Source organism: Balaenoptera borealis (assembly GCF_965194805.1).
Source record: "Balaenoptera borealis genome assembly, chromosome: 18".
NCBI lineage: Eukaryota > Metazoa > Chordata > Mammalia > Artiodactyla > Balaenopteridae > Balaenoptera > Balaenoptera borealis.
The window spans coordinates 60955288-60978373 of NC_138877.1; positions in this window are offsets into that span (position 1 = coordinate 60955288).

The window sequence follows — 23086 nt, forward strand, 5'->3', positions numbered from 1 at the left end:
AAAACAGACCACATCTGTTAAAGCAAATGAATAGAGTATGCTGCATGATGAACTGATATGTTTTTATTCACCTTGATTTTCCCTCTGGCCTGGAAGATACCAATAACATACAGAGCTACAGAGAAATCCACAGAGAGAAAGAAGCTCCATCCCCAACAATGTTTTTCCAGAGCCAGTCGGTAGAGAATCACTTGCCTGCAACAACAGCCAGTTTGTAAAGACTTTTCCATGTTGTCTTTTTTCCAGGGGAGGTCACCCTGACTACTTGAAACAGCAGTGGATCTCCTGAAGAAAGAGGTAAACAGTGACCCTTGGAAAAGTGACAGTAAGTATCGAAGTCCACTGCATGGGGAATGAAATGTCTCATTTTACTTCTAGTAATGCTTTCCACAATATGGTTTATCATGAAATCATAATTGCTTTTTGAACAAAACAATCGCTATACAACTTTTGTCGTAAAACTCAGAAGTAATTTTGGATGTGTTGAAACTCTGGTAATTTCTTTTGGTAGATCATTGGATTTAGCTTTAACTCAGAGTATAAATTATGACAATTAATTTTGGGACATCGATTAATTATTGTTACATACAAGTCAGACTATCTATGCTCAAGTAATGCCTTTGGTTCTTAATTTTTTGACTTTGGGCATTTCAAGTAAACTCCCTCTTTCTTGGTTTCCTCATCTATAAAGTAAGACTAATGCTAGTAGTGAACTTTATCCATCAAACCAAGCATTTTTTTTTTCTATTTTATTGTAAAAATGTTGACAATTTAAAATTTCTGTTTATGTTAGAATGGATGGAAAACCAGACAATAACCTGGGGAAAGTACAACAAAGAGGAATAAACACATTTTTTTTTCCTGAATTCATGTTTAGCATTTTCTATAACCTATGTACAGCAGGTAATTTACAACACAATCTCAGATGCTCTGCTACTAAGTCATTAAATCTCAATATCAAGAAGAAACATATAAACTGCATCAAATTATGCAAACCTTACTAATTTAATCTGAATTCCTTAAGGAAGCTACATCCAGGTGATAACTGCCCAGCAACATTCTTTCATAATGGTTGCATAAACAGAAACATTTTTCTTCATATGAGTTCCATATATTAACATTGTCAATGCACCTACTCCTTAGCTAAAACAGACTTTTAAATATGCTAATTTACTATATGCATCAAACTAAGCATTAATTTGAGCATTAATAAAGCTAAAATACATCAAAGGCTTAGATCAAGGCCAAGCACATGATAAGCACAGGTTAAGTGGATCTATTGTCATTGTTGTCATCATTATATTTATGAACCTATTTTAATCAACTTCATTTCTGCGATGTAGTTGTTGAATCTTCAAAAATTTATAAGGTAAGAGTGAATATGGTATCTGGGTTCAGAATTTTTACTCTATATTTTCTTAAATAAGATGAAAATTCCAGTCAGTAAAGATATTTTTGAATAGGTTTAACTAAATTGAATTCTTCCTTTGTTGAAAGTAAGTTCAACTGCTGTAATTCAGTTTTGAATGTCTTAATGCATTTATCTTGTTTACAGAAGGTTTACACATGACACAACAGATTTGGTCAAAGTAATGCAGTAGTTACATTCCTCTGCAAGGCTAAATATACACATAGTGAAGAAGGGAAGTGCGTTAGGAATCTAGGGCCGGAATTCAATGCTAAATAGTAATTGAAAAAGATGTGTTGCTTGGAAACTGCAGAGAACACTGCTTTGTTTCAAGTGAAGGGTAATACAAATCATGCATTAAAATAGTAGAACCTTTTTAAAATTTCAACAACGCAATTGATGAGAGTTTTAATCAGCTCCGACACATAACTTGGATAGTGCATTTCAGTCATACAGATGGTTCACCAAGATAACCCACAAACACTGATAGTTTTATATTGAGGTTTGGTTACATATCTTATGAGACTTCAGGTTATGATTGCATAAACTGGACTCAGATTAAGGGTAATGAAATATTCCTTCTAAGAATAATCACCCTTTCAGAAAAAAACCGCACCTAATCAGAGGTGTCATGCACCACTGAGTTTCGTGCACAGGACTTGCTGTTTAATAGCTGTTTGGTGACATTTGCAATTGGATGCAGTTACGAAATAATGTAAGATGCTAATGTGTTACTTGGCAAGAGGAGTGAATCCTTTCACTCCCTTCCAATTTCAAAGCATGATAACCCTGAAAGTTAATGAAAATAAAGAGATCCACACAAGAGAGCAAAAAACGCAATGTGGTGGCAGTGACTACTCGTGTTTTGTTTGGCTGCTTGAGGAATGAAATTCAAATGCTTACAGACCAGTCCCTAAATTGTAAGGTGTTCATACATTCATTAACTTCTCCCTCCTTAAGATTCATTACATGCAAGTCTTCTCCTGTGGTCCTGGAAGTTCTTCCAAACTGGAAAATAATTCATCTACCTTAAGAAAAGTTTCTGATGCCCTGATATTTTGGAAATTCATTCTTTATTTGACCCAAACTATTTTCACTACTCTTTATCTTCGCACATTCCATTCACTCCTTCTAAAAGAGTCAGTCATTCTTCCTTTTTCTTACCAAAAGTATAAGAACAGTTTAAATTTTACCAACTTGATGATCCTTATGTCTTCTAGGCAGGGTTAGTTTCTCCATTATCTGGCCTCACATAGTACATAACCTCTGTTTATCCCTCAGTAGAACTTACCAGGTTGTTCTCCGTTTGGTCTGTTCATCGTCCTGCCTGCTCCTCTGGTCTTAAACACCTCTAGGACAAAGACTCTGTATTATTTAGCTTTATATTTTCAGTACTTATAAATTGTCCTAGTACATAGTAGTTGCTCAGTAAACATTTTTAGAGTGTTCTTTGATCTTGAATGTTTCATTTACAATGATAAATTAATTTTCTAACTTTAAAAAAATACATTGAATAAACCCATTATGTAAGTATATTCAATAAAGGTGTTAAACATATTCTGTATATGAATAGGGACATCAAAGTCATATCCTTGAAAAAGTTCAAGCCCTTTGAAGAGCTTACTATTTAATGGTATACCAGGCAGATATACATGCCTCACTTAAGAGTAGGCAGAATGAACAAGTGTGGTGTGGACATTGCCAGAAATCACTGACCTCAGAGATCACCTCAGCTTCTTAGAGGAAGGAGCACTACAGGATGGGCTGAAAGAGAAGGGAACTAGTTCAGGCCAGCTCTTCAGTTGGAAGCATTCTGCACAGAAAGAACAGCGCATATGAAAACGTGGAGGCAGGGGAAAATAGAACCTTTCCTGGGAGTTACAAGTAATTGAGTATTCTTGGAGCATAAGATGTGAATGGGGGGGGGGGTAGGTAATAAGAGGGGCAACAAAAGATAAGTCTGAACTAATTAGTCCAGGAAAGCCCACAGGGACCTACAGTGCCATCCAAGACCATTTAGAATTTATCCTGTCTTGATGATGAAACTGAAGCCCCAAGTCTTTACGTGATTTGTTCAAACTCACGCAGAGCTCACTGGCGAGGGGAGGAGAAAGAACCCTGGCAACAGCTTGCTACTTAATGAGTGTTTGCTTCTTCAGAATATGTTGTAATCACTAATTAATTAGCATCGAATCCTGAAATCCCTGTGAGATAGAGCTAAGTTTGCTTCACTTTTCAAGATGAGGCTGATTCACAGAACTGATGAGTCAAGGCCACAATAGTGTCCTTTTGAATTAAGGATAAACACGAGGCAGATTTCACTGCTCAGTTTACTTTTCTATCTTTTGCCACCCTTAGTTAATTATATGTTTACATCTTTGAATAAAGACTGCAATATTCCACCTAAATCTGATTTTTTTTCATTCATATAATTTTCTGATCCCAAATTACGTAACAGATTTGTTATCCAACTGAGAATCTGCTAACAACGAAATAAATACCTGCTCAACATGTAGAAAAAGTAAAATACACACAATATAGGAAGAGGCAATACATTTTTTTCTACATTTGTGTGTTACCTGATAGAGAAGAAAACTGGGATGTAATAGCCCTACCGTTAGCTAATAGTAAAGAATAAAGCTAGTAACTTGTTCAGGTTAAAACTATTTTTTAGTGACATAGTCTACCTCCCAGGTGGAATGTCTGTGTGCACATTGCAAATGAAAATCAACCTCTCTTTTAAGAAGAATACATGTTTCTTGAAAAGATTTTTAAATAATCTGCATAAAAATAAACTCATCCTAAGGGCAAATTGCTTAAATGAAATGAGTGTACTGCTTTCTGGAATGAGTTGATGCTCAGAGAATTTACAGTACTCCTGTCTTACTGTATCACCAAGAAGATCAGCTGACCTCTGAAAGCTTTTGAAATGATTTTCATTTCTTTGTCCTTGGGACATGTGGAGATGCTGGGTAGTAGTGAGATAATTATAATGGGATTTTTTCCCTCCCAGGATATGAAGTCACTTTAGAAATTGCCTTCCTCTTCAGTGATAAACAGTAGATGTTTTGATCAAAATAATATGAATAATAATAAACAGCATGAATCCTCCTCTCTTTAAAAATAAACTACTGCTTTTATTATTCAGACTAAAAACTTCATATTAGAGAGGATGCTCATAAACTTTGAGATAATCTTTGAAGGAAACAAAACTTCCTATTTGACTTGGGCAAGGTGGCTCTGACCAATTAATTTAACATTTTCATACCATCAGAGAGGACTGTTAAAAATTGTGCTTTTTACTCCCTCTTACATATTTTTGAGACCAAGCATGTTTATAACATATCAGCTAAAATATATTTATTTTAAATATTTTAGTTATTTCCACTTTATTAAACTATATGCAGATTTTAATCCTGCTATGTTTTATAATATATTAATATATTAGAGTCATGAGTGTATATAATTTATACTTTTATATGAGCAGTGGGCTCAATTTTTGTTAACTAATAAGTGTTTCTTGTGAAAATTTGAAGCTGTCTGCTCTATAAAACTCCTCCAGTTCTAGAAATTAACTGTCAATATTAAAATATTTCTAGGCCCATTTATCTCTTCTCTAATAATATTTATGGATTAAGGATAATAACAGTATCTTCATTCATAAATCACAGAGCATCTTTTCATTCTTTTTCCTCTGGAGTTAGATTTGACAATATTTATTGTTTCAGTCTTTTCAAAAAACACTGTTAAAACTTGGCTAATCGGACAGCAGTCTTTATTGATTTTCTTCCTTTTGCTCTACAGTTTTGTTTTGTGTTGTTTTGTTTTTCCCACTCATCCTTTTGAGCATTGGTTCTCAACCTAAAGCCAATATTTCTGAGAATTTCATCTTCAGTTGTCTTCTCTTCTATATTCATTCCCTGGGCCACCACAACCATGCTCATTATTTTACCATCTAAGTAACAGAAATTCTGAACTCAACCTGCTTGCCATTTTCACACAGTCATCTCAAGCTCTATGTATTCAAAAGTCAACTAAAATCTTCCTTTCTCAAATGTGTTCTGTTTTTATACCCACTACCTGAGAAAATGAACCAACCGCTCATTAGATACCCAAGCCACAAATGTGATTGTTATCCTGGATTGTTTTTTTTTTTTTTCTCTCTCTGCCCCATATCAAATCAGGAGTAAGACACATACAACTCTAATTCCTGATCATATTTTAATCCTTACCATCCTTTCCATCCTAATGCTTTTTATTCTGACCCCATACATTTTCTATGTGGGTCATTAGAACTGGGTGACTTTCCCATCTTGCCCCAGTTAGTCCCTTCTCAAGCTATTCGAATCACCTTTCCATGATGAATCTAATTATATTAACCCTTTTGCTTAAAAATATTACCTCTGCATCAGTATTGACTAAATGAATAAAATACGACCTTATCAACACACTCAGAACTTTTCATGATCTAAAACCTGCTCTTTTTAAATCTTGTTTTCACCTGCTCTACATAATAGGCCCCAAAGTAACACCTGCATCAATTATGTACGAGGCCTCAAGATACAGGTGATTAGAGATGATTATTCAGTTAAAGATACAGGTGATTATTCAGTTAATAACTAAGAATTTAATTCAAAATACTACTTTAACTATTGCACTGAAAGATTGTAAAGGAGAGCAGAATACGTCACTCCTAAAGATGCCCATTTGGCACGCATGAATTAAAGTTACTTAAGCAATAAGTAACCTGGTGCAAGGCCACTCTGACCTTCCTTTGTCCTGAAATCAGGAAACAAATCTTCCATGGGAAAGGTACCCTCACTGTACCAGGAGATGATAAGGTATCCTTTTTACCAGAGACAGGGAATGTAAGGCCAAGAAGGGTAGATAAACCACCCTTTTTACTTCTTCACTAATTTATTACCTCAAACCCAAATCCCTTTGTCTTGTCAATTATTCACTAATTTATTTATTCTTATCTAAAAGGTATAAAAGCTTCCTGCCTTGGTCACTTCTCTGAGTCTCATATTTTCACGGGGCTCCTATACATGCAAAATTAAACTTGTTTTTCTCCTGTTAATCTGTCTTGTGTCAATTAAATTAGACCAGCCAAAGAATTTAGAAGAGAAGGGAAAATGTTTCCACCTACAAGAGCATTTCTTGAATCAAGAAACAATGTTTATAAATTTAGACAATAATAATGTAATCAAGTCAACCACCTACTTCATCATCAATTACTGCTAGTTCATAGTACAGCTGAGCAGTAGACATTGGATTGTCTCAAAATGTCACATCTACCATCACTGAACACGAGTATTGCTAAATGTGCACTTTGGGAGAGACATTTTCTTTATCCCTTTTAATTCTCTAAAGACATGCCATTGTATAATTTTGGCCTGCATTCTACCATTCAGATGAGAAAATCAAAGATTACAACAATTTTCCATTGTAGGGAAGCAAACTTTACCACTCCAAAATATGTCTCTTTGGCATGAGGATTAATTTAGGCTGATTATTTTTAGAAACAGAAGACTTAACTCTCCCTAAACTGCTTAAAAATTTAGATAAAGGGCCTGTCCCTGGAACAGAGCTATCACCAGAGATAATCTGCAAAGAATATGGGCTGGGTTTGGCAGGGGAAACTCCACAGAGCTTAGAGATCAGGGTCCACTCTGAGTCCCATTGTCTCCACATGGCCCAGCAAGCGTTTATTTACCAAACATTTACTTTTCCATCTCTGTGTGAATTGCCTTCCTCCCCTTTGAAGTCCCAAACCACTATTCCCCAAATCCTCTTTGGTCTTTAGTTGAAGATGGTATTTAAGGTGAGGATTTCAGCCATTTTGGAGAATTACTCACTTTTCCTGGCTCTCTCCCATTTACACTTGTTACTAAATTTTTTTAAAGATTTTCTCCAGTTAGTCCTCCAATTAGTCTGTCTCATGTAAATTTAATTCTTAGACTAGCCAAAAGAACCTAAAAGCATAGAGGAAAATTTCTTCCTCCCTGACACAATGATATGTTTTAATATTATTCTTAAAAAGGGGAAGAAAATCTTCAGATACTTTAGCTATTTGGTCTTCAGTCTTCTTAACCCAAGGAATAATAAATTCAAAGTTTATTTTGATAATGATATAGAATACAAGTTCCTGCCATAGATTTTTCTTTTTATTTAACTATCCCAGTTATGATACATTTACAAAGTTTTTTGCGCTATTCAGGAACTGATAAAAATAGAGTAGGTGACATAAGACCCATGAATTCTCACAGTGTTTTCGATGGACTTTCGTTTTTGGTGTAATTGACTCTCATTTAGGGCAAGTTCACACCCAGGCTTGTAGAAACTTTTCTTGATTCAGGTGTTCTAATCTTTGAAAGACTCATTTCTTGTGAGATACACAGATTTACATTCCTTAAACTTACTTGGTTTCTTGTACAATATTAACTTTAAAACACACTCTCTTTGGCATAATTTGGTTTCCTTGTATGATTTGTTTGATACTTTTACATATTCCAGAGATTATGCTCTGCTGTATCATTTTCCTTCTCCCCATCTTAAGCCAAGCATCCTTTTATTTTTATAATCTTTCTTTGTGTATCAACCAAGTTTTACTTGTAATTTCTTAAAAAACAAAACAAAAACCAACAAACTTATTCCATTTTCTGGAAATAATGTTTTAATCAAGATTCAGGCATATTAGACTTTATTCTTCACAGTGGTGGCAGTTATAGATTTACTTCAGGGCCATCTAGTTCTTTACATACAGTTGTAACCAGGTTTTGTAGAAAACTAAGCTGTGAATCAATGCTTTTCTGCAGTTTGGGATTTCAATTCAGGAGCACTAGCTAACCCCCCAGGTTTTCAGCATGATTACATTTATCTATATTTAAAGTACAAAGGAATCAACAAGCTGAAAAGTAATTGCTCTGTTGCCATAGGAAAAGAGATTAGGAAAACTGAGTTTAAGGAAGAAACTGCCTGGGTAGTAATCCCTTTTATTATCTACTCTAAGCCATAAATGATTCTATCCCTAGACTAATAAATAATTATGTCATGAACTGTAAGGTCAGAGGACTTTAGCAAGATTGTTAAGAAGTACAACTATTAGGAACTTTCCATATTCTTAAGGTCTTATTATCTTTTTTAAAAGTATGTATTTGACAGCAGTGAATAAAATGCAGATACTAATGCACACAGCAGGGAAGAACAATTACCAAAACCATTCATTTACTAGGTGATCCCGGAGGCCCCTTCTAACTTTAAAATTCTATGCCTTTGTTTAAATTAGAGTCATTTTCATTTGAATTGACACAGCTAATCATATGTTTTAATTAAGATACCTTCCTTTCATTAAACAACTGTGTATTAGATCAGGGAATTATGTTAATGGGGAACCCCAAATTTGTCTGGAAAGCCAGGGTCATAGAGTAGGCAGAATTTAAACAAATGACCATGAACTCACAAAATAAGTTTACTGGCACAGCATGTGCTAAGGTCACTGTCAACTGGCAGGGGGGATAAACAAATCTATAGACAGGCCTGATGGGAACAAGAATCAGCGGAGATATACATGGAGAAAATAGATAAGGCTAACTGAGGTTTCATGAAAATGCAGACAAAACAAGCTCTGGGGGTGGGTTTTGTGTCCAAGACAAGCTCTCTTAAACTTTATTCTAGCACTATGAAAGTAATTTTGGATCCATTCTGCCATTTCAGAAATCCTTAGTAACCATGTACAGAAACAATTCTGGCGAAAATGGACAAATTATGAGCACACCAAAAAAGCTAGCTTTGGGGGTAGGGTGGGTGTTAGGATCCCCTGCGGACTGGCTAGGTACTTGCTAATATAGTGACTTTTGGGTTTTCTTCAGTGTCATTTTCTACTTCCAAGATCTAGACCTCCAATCTGGGGCTGAGATGGAGTCCCAACAGTCAGGCATTTGGCCAGAAATTAAAGGAAAACAATGAATTTGACTCAATCTCTCTGGAATGTCATATTTCCTCCTTCCTTATGTAAGACTGATCTTGGGTGGCCTCGGCCTGCAGCAGCTTGAGGCAGGGTTCCAGTTCCCGGCCAGTGATTAAAGTCGGGTCGAGGCGGTGAGAGCGCCGAATCCCAGCCACTAGACTAGTGGCCAGTGACAAGGCCCTGGCCCTACGGCTTTGCAGAAAAAGAATTCCCAGAAAGACGGAAAGTAGAGAAACAAGTAAAGTATTTATTAGGAGAAAAGAGTACTGTACGAGTGGATAGACACACGGGTGGGCTCAGAGAGAGTCGCGCCCTCGTGGCAGTTTGAATCACTTATATGGGGCATTTCTTCTGGATTTCCTTGGGCCAGTCATTTTGATTTGCCTGGTTCAAAGTCCATATCTGGTATATCTCAGGATTTTCCCATGTGTGCGAGTGTATCTCTTAGCCAAGATGGATTCTACCAAAGAGGCCTGTGGGTAGATTTGGCCACTTGGCATCACTCCCGTTTTGACCTCCAAGGAGCCTTTCTGTGCATGTGTAGTCAGGAGGTCTCCTGACTTCAAGAATGAGGAACAGGTGGTCTCTTGTCTTCTATCTGGGCAGGGCCCAGCCTCTTCTCTCAATTGTCCTGTTATTCCCATCTTGGAGTACGGGTCCACAGGGAACAAACTCAAACCTTTTGCCCTGAGGGCCCATCTATCTCCTGCCTCAAGACCTCCATCTCATAAATTCCATGTCTAATATAAAAAGCTTCGGTGACCATTCCTGAAAAAGATGGCCCCCTCTAACTCTGCAATCCTCGTTCCTTCTCTTTAGAGTCACTTGCTGCCTTATAGCAGCTCTTATATTGTTTCCTTGAATGAGTTAACTATTTAATGCAATTTAGTGCTTTAGATGTTTGACTTCGTCTCACCAACAAGACCACTACCTCTTTAAGGAAAACTTACCATGAATGTGAAATATTGTTAGGCTGCACCACACAGGCCAACAGGTTGGCTCATCGGTTACCAGAGAAACTAGCAGAAGGGCACACCCCTCACCGTCCCTCTGATAAGCTATCATGGTGGTGATGTTCTGAGCTACAGGTTAGAACAAGCACTAGCTGGGGCAGGGGCAAGTATGTAGGAAGGTGGGTCATGTGAGTAGGGTGTAGGTGAAGCAGGCACTGGTTGAGCAGGGGATGTACAAAGAGCAAGAGAACAGCCACCTTGGGTGGCCTGACCATACAGATATTCACAATAGCATTGGTTCTGAGGGTGTGGGGATTGTATCCATTACGTTTAATGTTATATCACCAAAGAATGTACCCAATGAATACTTGTTAAATACATGAATCAAGGGGCAAGGAATGGAGGACAATTCCCAGTTCTGAATAGAGCAAATGAGTACATATTTCCATTATTGAAACCAAGAAGCAAAAGCAAAGTAGGTTTAGAATAAAAAGATAAATCTTACTTCAAAAATATTAAATATGCTATGTCCGTGTGATGTTCAGCTGTTGATAAGCACATCACTTCTCACAGATGTGTAATGTACATTTCTTCCTCCAGGTGCTATTTTTCATGATGGAAGAAACCATACTTTTTTATGTTTGCTCCTATATAACCAGTGTTGGGGCAGTGCCTGTCATACATCAGGTACACAATAAATCTTAACTACATTAATAATTAAGTTAATTTAGTTAATATATAAAGTCCCTCTTTTATTAGTATTCAGAAGTCATCCTTTATATAGTTAATAATAATAGTGACATGCTCTGTTTTCTGTGTGTCAGGTACCATTCTAAGCACTTTAATGTGTTAACTAATTCAATCCTCAGAACAATACTGTGAAATAGTCACTATTATTATACCTGTTTTAAATGTGAAGACAATAAAGCACAGGTAGTTTAATTGTCCAAGGTTACCAAGCTGGTAAATATTGGGGCTGGATTCTGAATGCTAATAGCCTTTCTTCATGGGCTATGCTGTTAACCATTGTCTTATTCCTGTTACTTCCATGATGAAAGTAATGCTTTACAATCTATATGCTAGACTTTAAGCAAAGCAATTGGCAAAGGAGAAAATAATCAAAGGGACTTTATACCCATATATACTTTGGAAAAATAGAAGTATGGAAAACTGAGAGATAACACTCCACTGGCATTATCCAGAAGCATAAGAAGACCTATTAGAAGTTAACATTGGGAAGAAGAGAAAAAAGAAAATGCAGGAATGTTCTCTATCTTAAATGGCTCACTCTGGCAGCAATATAAATATTCATTTTAATGATGCCACTGAGGAAAGAGCTTGAATTCGCAGGCTATTGCAATCCCCCAGAGAAGCGAGAAAGTGCTACAGGGTGAGGACGAGGAAATTTAAAAAGTGGAATGGGGGGGACACAATGATGGAAAAGACATGGGAAATAAGAAAATATGAGGAATAAATGTGTCTCGGTCTTCTGTTTTTGATGACCACATGGATGCTAGACCCATGATCACAAAGAGATCAGGGAATTGGCATCATATTTTGCTGTGTGTGATGATGAGTTTCTTTGTTTGTTTGTTTTAAGATATCTATATGCATCTTCAGCCTCTTTTCTGGGGCAATATACATTTAATTGACTATTTAACATTCCCAGTAGTTTCTCTCAACCCCCTCAAATTCAACACACGCAATACTGGATTTATGAGCTCTTCCCAAACCTGCTGCTGTTCAGTGTTCCCAGTCTTAGGAAAGGACACCATCACCTACTTAGTGGCCCAAACTAACCTCAAGGACTTCCTTAACTTTACCCCCTCCCCCATCTTCATATGCATGCAATCACTAAATCCACATTCCTAATACATCTGCATACATTCATTCTTTTTTGTCCCTGATTTTAAATCCTCATTATTTCTTATCTAGATTTAGTGCTACTTTGGTAGCTGAGTAGGTGTTAACTGAAAGAAAACTGAGAAAGTGAAAATTGCTTTCTCCTCTGTTAAAAAATGTCTTGCTTATCTCCACTTCACAAATCAACTCTTTACTTACACTTAGAACCCAAGTAAAAATTGCTTCCACAGAGAGACCTTTTCTAACTTCAAAGCTAGGGTAGGTCTCCATTATATGTTCCCAAGGCACTTTTTTCCTAACATTTAACACCTCTATAATTACCTATTCAGTCTTTCAAACTAAATTATAAATACCATAAGGATATGGTCTCTCTCTGTCTTGTGCACCTCTGTTTCCCAGTGCTTGGTGATAGTATATGTTCAATAACTCATTAAATGAATGAATGAAAAGAGGTTAAGCAAGATAACACCACCAAAAAACATCCTTTTGCTTTCATAACGTGAAATTCATTGGCAATTCACACAAGAGCAATTTCAACGTGGGAGTTGTACCAGGAGACATAAAAATGAAAGAAAACTAAATAGTTCAAATATATTTCCAGAAAGTGCTTCTGACATTTTAGATGAGTTAGAAGAGGAAATTGTAACAATGGGTTAAAATGAAATTACCCTCTGCTCATTGAGAGTTAGCCACTGACTTGAATAATTGTGAGCTGGCACGCTTGCCACCTTGTAAAAAATGGGATCAGCAAGAAGTATTTCAGTAATGCTTCATTAAATTTCTTTGAAAGTGCTAAATATAAAGCATATTTTTCTGATTCCCAGTTGGAGCAAAATGAGAATTATAAAATCATTACTTATAATCCTAATGCATTTGATAATTGCCAAATGACTTCCCATAGTCTAAAAAGCACTATGACATCCTAAGGGTCAGACATAGACACAGAGCAGTCATATTCAGAGGAAAAAGTGCCAGCGTCTTAACCCCCGAAAGACACAGAACAATGAGGCAGCCTCCCAGGCAGCCAGTGTAGCAGAGAAACTTCTGGAGGCTGAGTTTGATTTGCTTTTCTCCCTTCGTAGCCTCATATTCAAGTTGGCCCCAAGATTCCTGCCAGCTAATCCTGTCACAGAACTCAAGAGAATAGCAAAACGGTATAAGTAATATTTCTTTTCAGTTAAAATTTTTCCAAGGACAAGGAAAAGAGGTCTAAAAAGTAGTTCTTATAATAAATATTACTCTCCTTTATTTAATTTTTTTCTTTGTAGACCTTGTTCTTTTCCCAAGTGAATTTTAACACATAACCATTGCCCTTCTACTCCAACAAAACAGTGTTGAATATAGATTAGTGTAACTCACTCAGAAATTTAAAATCTAAACAGAAGAGGGTAATTTAAAACTGAAATGTTAACTCATTTGAATTTTTGTCCCTCTGGGGATCTGGACAAGATAGGCACTCTCTTTTAAGTGGATCCAGTCATAGGACACATGCCCTTTTACTCCTTTAAAAATTTTTTTGAATTGTAGATTGAAATAATATTGTAAGGGATTTCAATTTTATTCAATATTCACTATTTCAAAGGAAGAATTAAAATGCGACAGATTACTAAAAGTATTGGAATGAGCATAATAACTTTACTCAGTAAGGAGTCAATGGGGCTAAGATTTCTGCATAATGAATATTTCTAACAATTAAGCTGGTAAAAATGAAATGAATTAAGTGCTATCATTTAATAATGCAAAAATGTGACAATGAGGTTTCTAGTTCCAATTGCTAATATTCAAAACCTGTTGGGGGGGGACTTCCCTGGTGGCGCAGTGGTTAAGAGTCTGCCTGCCAATGCAGGGGACACGGGTTTGAGCCCTGGTCCAGGAAGACCCCACATGCCGCGGAGCGACTAAGCCCGTGTGCCACAACTGCTGAGCCTGCGCGCCTAGAGCCCGTGCTCCACAACAAGAGAAGCCACCACAATGAGAAGCCCACGCACCGCAACGAAGAGTAGCCCCTGCTCGCCGCAACCAGAGAAAAGCCCGAAGACCCAATGCAGACAAAAATAAAATAAATAAATTTATATCAAAAAAAAAAAACTGAGGGGGGAGGGGCAAAAGAGGAAAGGACCTTAAAAATAATTTAACGTGGGTCCTCTTCTGATAATTAGGGCAATCAATATCCAAGTTTATCCTTTTGTGTCTATCAGTTATCTTTATAATTAGTCTCCTTAAGATGTTGTTTTGATTTTAATACACAAATGCAGATTAGTACCTATTTTTTCCTCAGTGTGTATTAAAACCAACATATAGATTCTTTGGAGGCTTCAGCCATTTAAAGTTGGATTGTCTTGTTGGAAATTACAAGGATAATTCCACTAACTGTCAGGATTCTTAATCTAAGAAGTAGGCAATTAATGGTTCTTGTATATACTTATTATATGAAATAACTTTTGGAGCCCAATTTGCTGACCTGTAGATAAAAGAAGAAGTTCTTTTTAAATGTTTTTTTTTTTTTAGAAATTCACGTTCTTTTATTTATTTATTTATGACTGTGTTGGGTCTTCGTTTCTGTGCGAGGGCTTTCTCTAGTTGTGGCGAGCGGGGACCACTCTTCATCGCGGTGCGCGGGCCTCTCACCATTGCGGCCTCTCTTGTTGCGGAGCACAGGCTCCAGACGCGCAGGCTCAGTAATTGTGGCTCACGGGCCCAGTTGCTCCGCGGCATGTGGGATCCTCCCAGACCAGGGCTCGAACCCGTGTCCCCTGCATTGGCAGGCAGATTCTCAACCACTGCGCCACCAGGGAAGCCCAAGAAGAAGTTCTTAGAGGAATTCTTCAGAGAAATTTTTGTTGGAATGGAAGAATTTTCTCCCCTATATGGCTTTACAAGTTACCCTCTGAGTTCTTTAGATCTGGCACAAAAAAAAAGGAATTCTGGAGCTCAAACAACGCTTAAAGGTATAATAAATTTTTCAAATTAATTATAAATTGGTATTTAAAATTTTGCCTCTCTGGATGTGAACATATATATAGAAAAGTCAGATGCAGCAGGTAACAAATAATTAAAGAACAAAATAAATTGTTATGATCAAGGTACCTCTTTATTATTTCACACTGTTGATTAATATACTTGTAATATGTATGATGCTTCTGCAATATTTTTTTTAAAATTTTATTTTATATTGGAGTATAGTGGATTAACAATGTTGTGTTAGTTATAGGTGTACAGCAAAGTGATTCAGTTATACATATATCTATTCTTTTTCAAATTCTTTTCCCATTTAGGTCATTACAGAGTATTGAGCAGAGTTCCCTGTGCTATACAGTAGTTCCTTGTTGGTTATCTATTTTAAATATAGCAGTGTGTACACATCAATCCCAAACTCCCAATCCATCCCTCATCCCTACCCTTCCCCCCTGGTAACCATAAATTCAGTTCTCTAAGTCTGTGACTCTGTTTCTGTTTTGTAAATAAGTTCATTTGTATCATTTTTTTTTTTAGATTCCTCATATAAGGGATATCATATGGTATTTATCGTTCTCTGACTTCACTTAGTATGATAATCTGCAAGTCCTATCAATACCTATTTTTTAATGTCTAAATTATTTTTTATTCCCTTGGAAATCTCCAGTAGATGACAAATGAGTTGGTAGATTATATACAATATCTCTATACTACACTGTAATAACACCACATTAAAATATTATTTAATTCTAAATTCACTTCAAGAGAAAAAGGTAAAATACAGGGGAACGTAGTGTTAATTCAGAAAATAAAATAGGTCACTTTTAGCACTTAAAATGCAAAATTTAAACTTTAAAAATTACTTTAAAGTATAAAAATTATTAACCTACTTTCTCTAAAAGTGGTTATCCACCATTGAATGCCTTGCAGGATCGCTTTCAGATTTACAATGAAACAATAATCTCTAAGAGTACATGCTTCACAAAATACACAGAGTGCTTCATGAATTTGTGTGTCTTCTTTTGCAAGGACCCAGCTAATCTTCTCTGAGTCATTCCAATTTTAGTGTATGTGCTGCCAAAACATACATGATTTTTAAACAACTTTTTAAATTAGTTTTAATCCCCATTCAATACGTAATTTTTTTTTTTTTTTTTTTTGGCCATGCAGTCCAGCTTGCAGGATCTTAGTTCCCTGACCAGGGATCAAACCCAGGCCCCCTACAGTGGAAGGGTGGAGTCCTAACCACTCGACCGCCAGGGAAGTCCCTAAACACTGATTTTATAATATGATATATGCAGTTTCATATGCAACAGTATTCTCATTTACATCAATATTGACATGATAATCATATCAATATTGTTACAATAAATGTTTATTAAGCCACCCAGTCTATGGTATTTTGTTATAGCAGCCTGAACTAAGATAGACTTTGGTAGTTAAGAAGTGGGGTGCCACTGTAACAAATACGGAAAAATGTGGAAGTTGTTTTAGAGGCTGGAAGAGTTTTGAGGTGCATGTTAGGAAAAGCCTACGGACTGTTAAAAGTGATCCTGCTGAGAGTTCAGAAAGGAAAGGAGAATACATCTTCCATCTTCTTAGAGAATACAAAAGTAATCATGTATATCGAATGTTGGTAGAAATATAGACAGTGATAAATGGAATATTGCCTACCACATCAGTAAACAAAGGATGTCACAGTCATCAGTGATTGCAGCCCTCCAGCGTGAGCCCTTGAGCCCTGAGAAGACAGGAAGGAAGGAATACCTGCCATCTAGCAGCCATCAGACTGTGGCCACTCCCCACAGTGAGGAAACTCAGGATGTGAAAACACAGGCCCCAGATGGCTGAGGTGCAGATCAAAGGGATGATTTCAGTGAGCCCAGACTCTTGCATCTTCCCACACATAGAAGAGTGCTAAATTCTTTAACTTCACATATCTGGTTTTCTTTCTTTATTTTTTTTAAACTTTTTATGTTATATTGGGGTAGAGCCTATTAATAATGTTGTGATAGTTTCAGGTGCACAGCAAAGTGACTCAGCCATACATATACACGTATCCATTTTCCCCCAAATTCCCCTCCCATCCAGGCTGCCACATAACATTGAGCAGAGTTCCCTGTGCTACACAGTACATCCTTGTTGGTTATCCGTCTTAAATATAGCAGTGTGTACATGTCAATCCCAAGCTCCCTAACTATCCCTTCCCCCCACTTTTCCCCCCCGTAACAATAAGTTCGTCCTCTAAGCCTATGAGTCTGTTTCTGTTTTGTAAATGAGTTCATCTGTATCATTTCTTTTTAGATTCTTCATGTAAGGGATATCATATGATATTTCTCTTTCTCTGTCTGACTTACTTCACTCAGTATGACAATCTCTAGGCCCATCCATGTTGCTGCAAATGGCATTATTTCATTCTTTTTAATGGCTGAGTAATATTCCATTATATATGTATCACATCTTCTTTATCCATTCCTCTGTTGATGGACGTTTAGTTTGCTTCCATGTCTTGGCTGTTGTAAACAGTGCTGCAATGAACATTGGAGTGCATGTATCCTTTCAGGCCATGTTTTTTTTCCAATTTATGCCCAGGAGGGTCATATGGTAGCTCTATCCATACTGTTCTCCATAGTGGCTGTACAATTTACATTCCCACCAACAGTGTAGGAGGGTTCCCTTTTCTCCACACCCTCTCCAGCATTTATTCTTTGTGGATTTTTTGATGATAGCCATTTTGACGGGTGTGAGGTGATATCTCATTGTAGATCATTCTTTAATACCATACACAAAAATAAGCTCAAAATGGATTAAAGACCTAAATGTGAGATGGGACACTATAAAACTCCTAGAGGAAAACATAGGCAGAACACTCTCTGACATAAATTGCAGCAATATCTTTTTCAGTCTGTCTCCCAGAATAATGGAAATAAAAACAAAAATAAAAATGGGACCTGATTAAACTCAAAAGCTTTTGCACAGCAAAGGAAACCACAAACAAAATGAAAAGACAACCCACAGATTGGGAGAAAATATTTGCAAATGATGTGACCAACAAGGGATTAGTCTCCAAAATTTACAAACAGCTCATGAGACTTAATGTCATCAAAACAAACAACCCAATCAAAAAATGGGCAGAATACCTAAACAGATATTTCTGCAAAGACATACAGATGGTCAAGAGGCACATGGTTTTCTTTAATTAACAGTAATCTTTTGATGTTCCCGACTACCTGCCCTTTGTTGCAAAACTCCTATATATCCTAGCTCCCCCATCACCTCCTCGGAGCAGTTCTCTCAGGGTTACTTGAGATGCTGCCTCCTGGACTTGAAGTCCTAAAAATCTCCACTGAATAAAACATAACTCTCAACTTTTAAGTTGTGAATAATTTTTTAGTTGACAGCAGTAAAGGCCATTCTGACGAGGTCCAGATGGAAATGAGGAACATGTTGTTGGATGATGGAGAAAAAGGTGATTCCTGTTATACAGTGGCAAAGAACTTGGCTGTGTTGTGTCTGTGTTCTAGTGTCTTGTGGAAGATAGGACTTGAGAGTGATAAAACTGGATATTTAGCTGAAATTTCTAAGCAACGTGTTGAAGGAGCGGCGTGTTTTCTCCTGACTGCTGATAGTAAAATGCAAGAGAGAAATAAATTGAAGAAGGAATTGTTAAGCAATGAGCAAAAAGAAACTAGAACTTAAAGATTTGAAAAATTCTCAGCCTATCCATATTGCAAAAAAATGAGAAAGCATATTCTGAAGAGGACACTGAGAGTGTAACTGAGCATTTTGATGAGGAGATCAGAGTGTATACAAACCATGGACTTAATCAGCCATCAAGTAGAGGCCAGGATCAGAGATGGGATTATACCAGCAGAAATACTGCCAGATGGGATTAAAGAGAACGGAGAAAACGGGACAGAGTGAAGGAAGGCTGTTGGACTTTTTTGATTTTATAGAACCGGATGACAGAATTTTTTAGCTGTGAATGTGTGCTATTCTTCAAGAAAAGGGGAGAATGGCCCTGAAGGTGATTCAGATATCATTAGGGCCATCACCTCAGGCCAGGTGACCTGAAGCTGAAACTGTGAAAGCAGATCTGCCTGGAGCCATGGGGGGGAGTGAGGGGGAAGGTGGGCAGAGAGGAGGGCAACCCCTACCCAGCATAATATTATCATTTATATTAATGTTGGTATGATATAACTATTTTCCTGGCAACAATGTTCATAATCTTTTTTTAACCTTTTTTATGTAGAACATCAACTATAGAATTAAGACTTTCTTTATAAATATTAAATATAATAAAGCATTTTATATTATTGCCAATAGAGAGAGGTACTCTGGTTGAATAAAAGCTTGGCAGAGAATGGATTTATTTTGATTCTGGTCCTATCTTTACCGTTAATTATCTGTTTGATTTACAGCTGGGCCCTCCCATTCTCTCTGCCTTGGAATTTTCATGAGGACAATTATACTTAATCTACATACTTCCCACAGTTGTTGTGAGCAAAATAACTCTGATAATATGTAATTTGGATATGTGGTGAATGATAAAGTATAAGACCTATTATTGCTAGTGTAATTTTAGCAGTTAAAATAAATTTGATTATTTGAGTAATGATAGTCATACTTAAATATAGCTGTTTCTCTACTGGATATGCAGTTAAATTTGCTGTGAGTGTGTGAATGCCTTCTTGGTACTTTAGTATGTATTTTGCACCTTAAAAATATTTAGAGCAGAAAAATATTTTTTAAATTATTACCACTTATATAAGAATTTAAGTTCTAAAGGTAAAGGTGTTTTTGCTTTAGCCTCAGGAATGCCTACTTATAATTGTTTGTCTCCCACATGCTAAAGTCACTTAAGGTATAAAGAATGAGCTGTGAATTTGATTTTACATTTATCACAAAAACATCACCTTGACATTTAAAGAAAAAGAAAACATTTTATGTGATTGCAAATGAGCACTTAAGATATTGAAATGTCTCCTTCATGAAAAAACAAAATGCTCTTCTTTTGTTTTTTAAAAGTGCCAACTGTCCTCTCCATAGTAACATATGTCAGAGTATCCTACATAGATTTGGGGTGAAGAAGCCAGCCCATAATTCTTCAAATTATCATTGGGTTTTGCAGTAGACTAAAGCCGTTTTTAATCTTGGCAGATTGACAAGTAGGAAATAACTTTCTGCTTTGGGAATGAGAAAATTATGCTTTGAGGAAAAACAGCAGGCAAATCAACCATTTTTAAAGTGATGATTGTTCATTTTCATAGGATTATAAATTTGGGGGATGACTGACATGCATTTATCCTCTTCAAACTGTGGTTCATAATGTGTGAGCCATACATGGGGGTTTGAGTGAGAGAATGACAGTGAGGTTAAGAGAGGTATCGGAAGGGGTCTATAAATCCATGTGCCATGACTATAGACTGGATATCTCATTTTTCAAGTGTATGCTGATATACATATTGATTTGCTGATATATATACTCAAATTCATTTGGCATTATCAATTTTCTTAATCAGTTAGTACTAAAATTACAATTGCTATCAGTTGAATGCATATTTTTAAGGAAAGTGTAACCACTGTTATATTAATTAAACAAGGAGGTCATTAGAGTGACCTGGTTCTAGTGCCATGGTGGTCGACATAAGCAAAGCAGACTCTAAGCCTGTAAATGCCTTAAGGTTACAAAGTTGAAACCTAAGGACAACCAGTCACAAAGAGCCAACCACTCTTTAAGTTACTGCAGTCAATGATTTCCTAACTTTGCCTCTGCCTTTTCTCTATAAAATCTCTCCCCCAAGTTCCTCTCAGTGGAACACTTCTATCCGCTTCCCATTTAGCACTCCCTGATTTGAATTAATTTTTGCACAAATAAATTCTTAAAATTTTTAATATGCCTCAGTTTATCTTTTAACACTACTTTCTGAAATTAATCCCAATATTAAGAATTGAAAGGTTACAGAGCTTGGGGAAGGAGTTAGTAAAACAAATTTGTAAACAAAATGTAGTCACATGAAATGATCATTCATATTAGGAAGGTTACGCCAATCCCAGATCAGTGTTATATATACTTAGTTTTAAAAAGGGCAGGACTTCCCTGGTGGCGCAGTGGTTAAGAATCTGCCTGCCAATGCAGGGGACATGGGTTCGAGCCCTGGTCCGGGAAGATCCCACCTGCTGCAGAGCAACTAAGCCCATGCGCCACAACTACTGAGCCTGTGCTCTAGAGCCTGCGAGCCACAACTACTGAGCCTGCGTGCCACAACTACTGAAACCCACACGCCTAGAGCCCGTGCTCTGCAACAAGAGAAGCCACCACAATGAGAAGCCCGCGCACTGCAATGGAGAGTAGCCCTTGCTCGCCACTTGTGCGCAGCAACAAAGACCCAACACAGCCAAAAATAAGTAGATAAATTAATTAATTAAAAAAAAAAACTAAAAAGGATAATTGTTTCCACATTCAATATGTTCACAGGTACAAAGAAATATAAATGAAATGCAAAATACATTCATAGCGAAATAGAGATAATACAAAAAAAAATTATATTTGATTGTGAAACTATTCAACTTCTTTCAGTTTCCCTTTTGAAGTTCTAGTAATTTGTATTAAAAGTACAAATTGTTCTTACAATTGAAAAGAACAAAATTAAGCCAGCCAAATCATTCTACATAGCAAAAAGTAAATCTTTATTTTTTCATGTTTTGATTCCTTACTTTTAGCTCACCTTAGGTTGCTGTACTTATTGAGTAACAAGTATTTACAGTTACTGTTTTAAAGTACTTAGGATAAACTAAAGAATAAGACAGTTGTGGTTTATGTACTTGCAGGACTTAAAGTGTAAAAGGATTATGGAAATTGCAATTATAATAAAGAATACCATCAGAAAGGTAAAATCTAAAACTAAAGGAAAATGATAAGTTGTAATAAATATGACAAAGATTTGATACCCTTAATGTATAAAGAACTCATAAAAGTTGATAACAAAAGCACAATAGCACCAGTCTTAAATGTTGCCACAGTTAAGAAGAGACAAAAATGTGAGTAATGATTCTCAAAAAAGAGGCCAGTGTTCAACTTCCTTTTATGTAAATACATACAATGAAGCACAACTCTCTCAAAACCTGTCATTGTCTCTCCCTCTCGTTCCCTACCACCCTCAATTGGCCAAGATAAGGTTTTTAGGATGGGCTCGGTTTGGATCCCTCACACAAGCCTTCTGGAATGCAATTTAACGATACTTTTTTAAATATTATAAAGTTTACTACAGTATGAGCAAATAATTTTTCTTGTAAATAACTAAGTACAAAAGTAGTCAGAAATTCAAAGCAATATTTCCAGCAAAGGTATTTAATAAAGAATTATTTATACATGTATAACAAAGGTAATAATATTATTAATATTTTATATATGTATTAGTATGGGCTTTCCTTGTGCAGTTTCATATACCAGTCTTCTCCATGGTTTCCTGAGGCATTCATCTGTGGGGAGGAGGAGAAAAGCGATGAAGAGGGTTGAAGGATAAGGCATAAGGATTGTTGGAGCAAAGAGTTTATTCTACCTCTGGTATCCAAAACAGGGTTTTTGGGTGTTCATCAGAAAAGCCCTTGAATGCCAGGCTTCGTGAAGAAGAACCCGTTTTTCTGAATTCCTTAGGACATATCAAAATGCAGACCTCAAGAGAACAAACTGAAGATTTTCCCACTAGAGAAGGACTCTCCTCTGCCCCTGAATAGGCCATGAGGCAGTAGGAGGCACATGAGAAGGTCCAAAAGTGACAATGTCGGTCACATCTTGTGGCCCCCATGTGAGCCTCAGTAGACACAGAATCTCTCCCTGTGCCATGTGAGGTGACACAGAGTTGCCAGCAGCTCAAATCTGAAAGCAGGACAAAGAGGCAAATGGCTGGGACATGGGTTCTGACAACAGGTATCAGC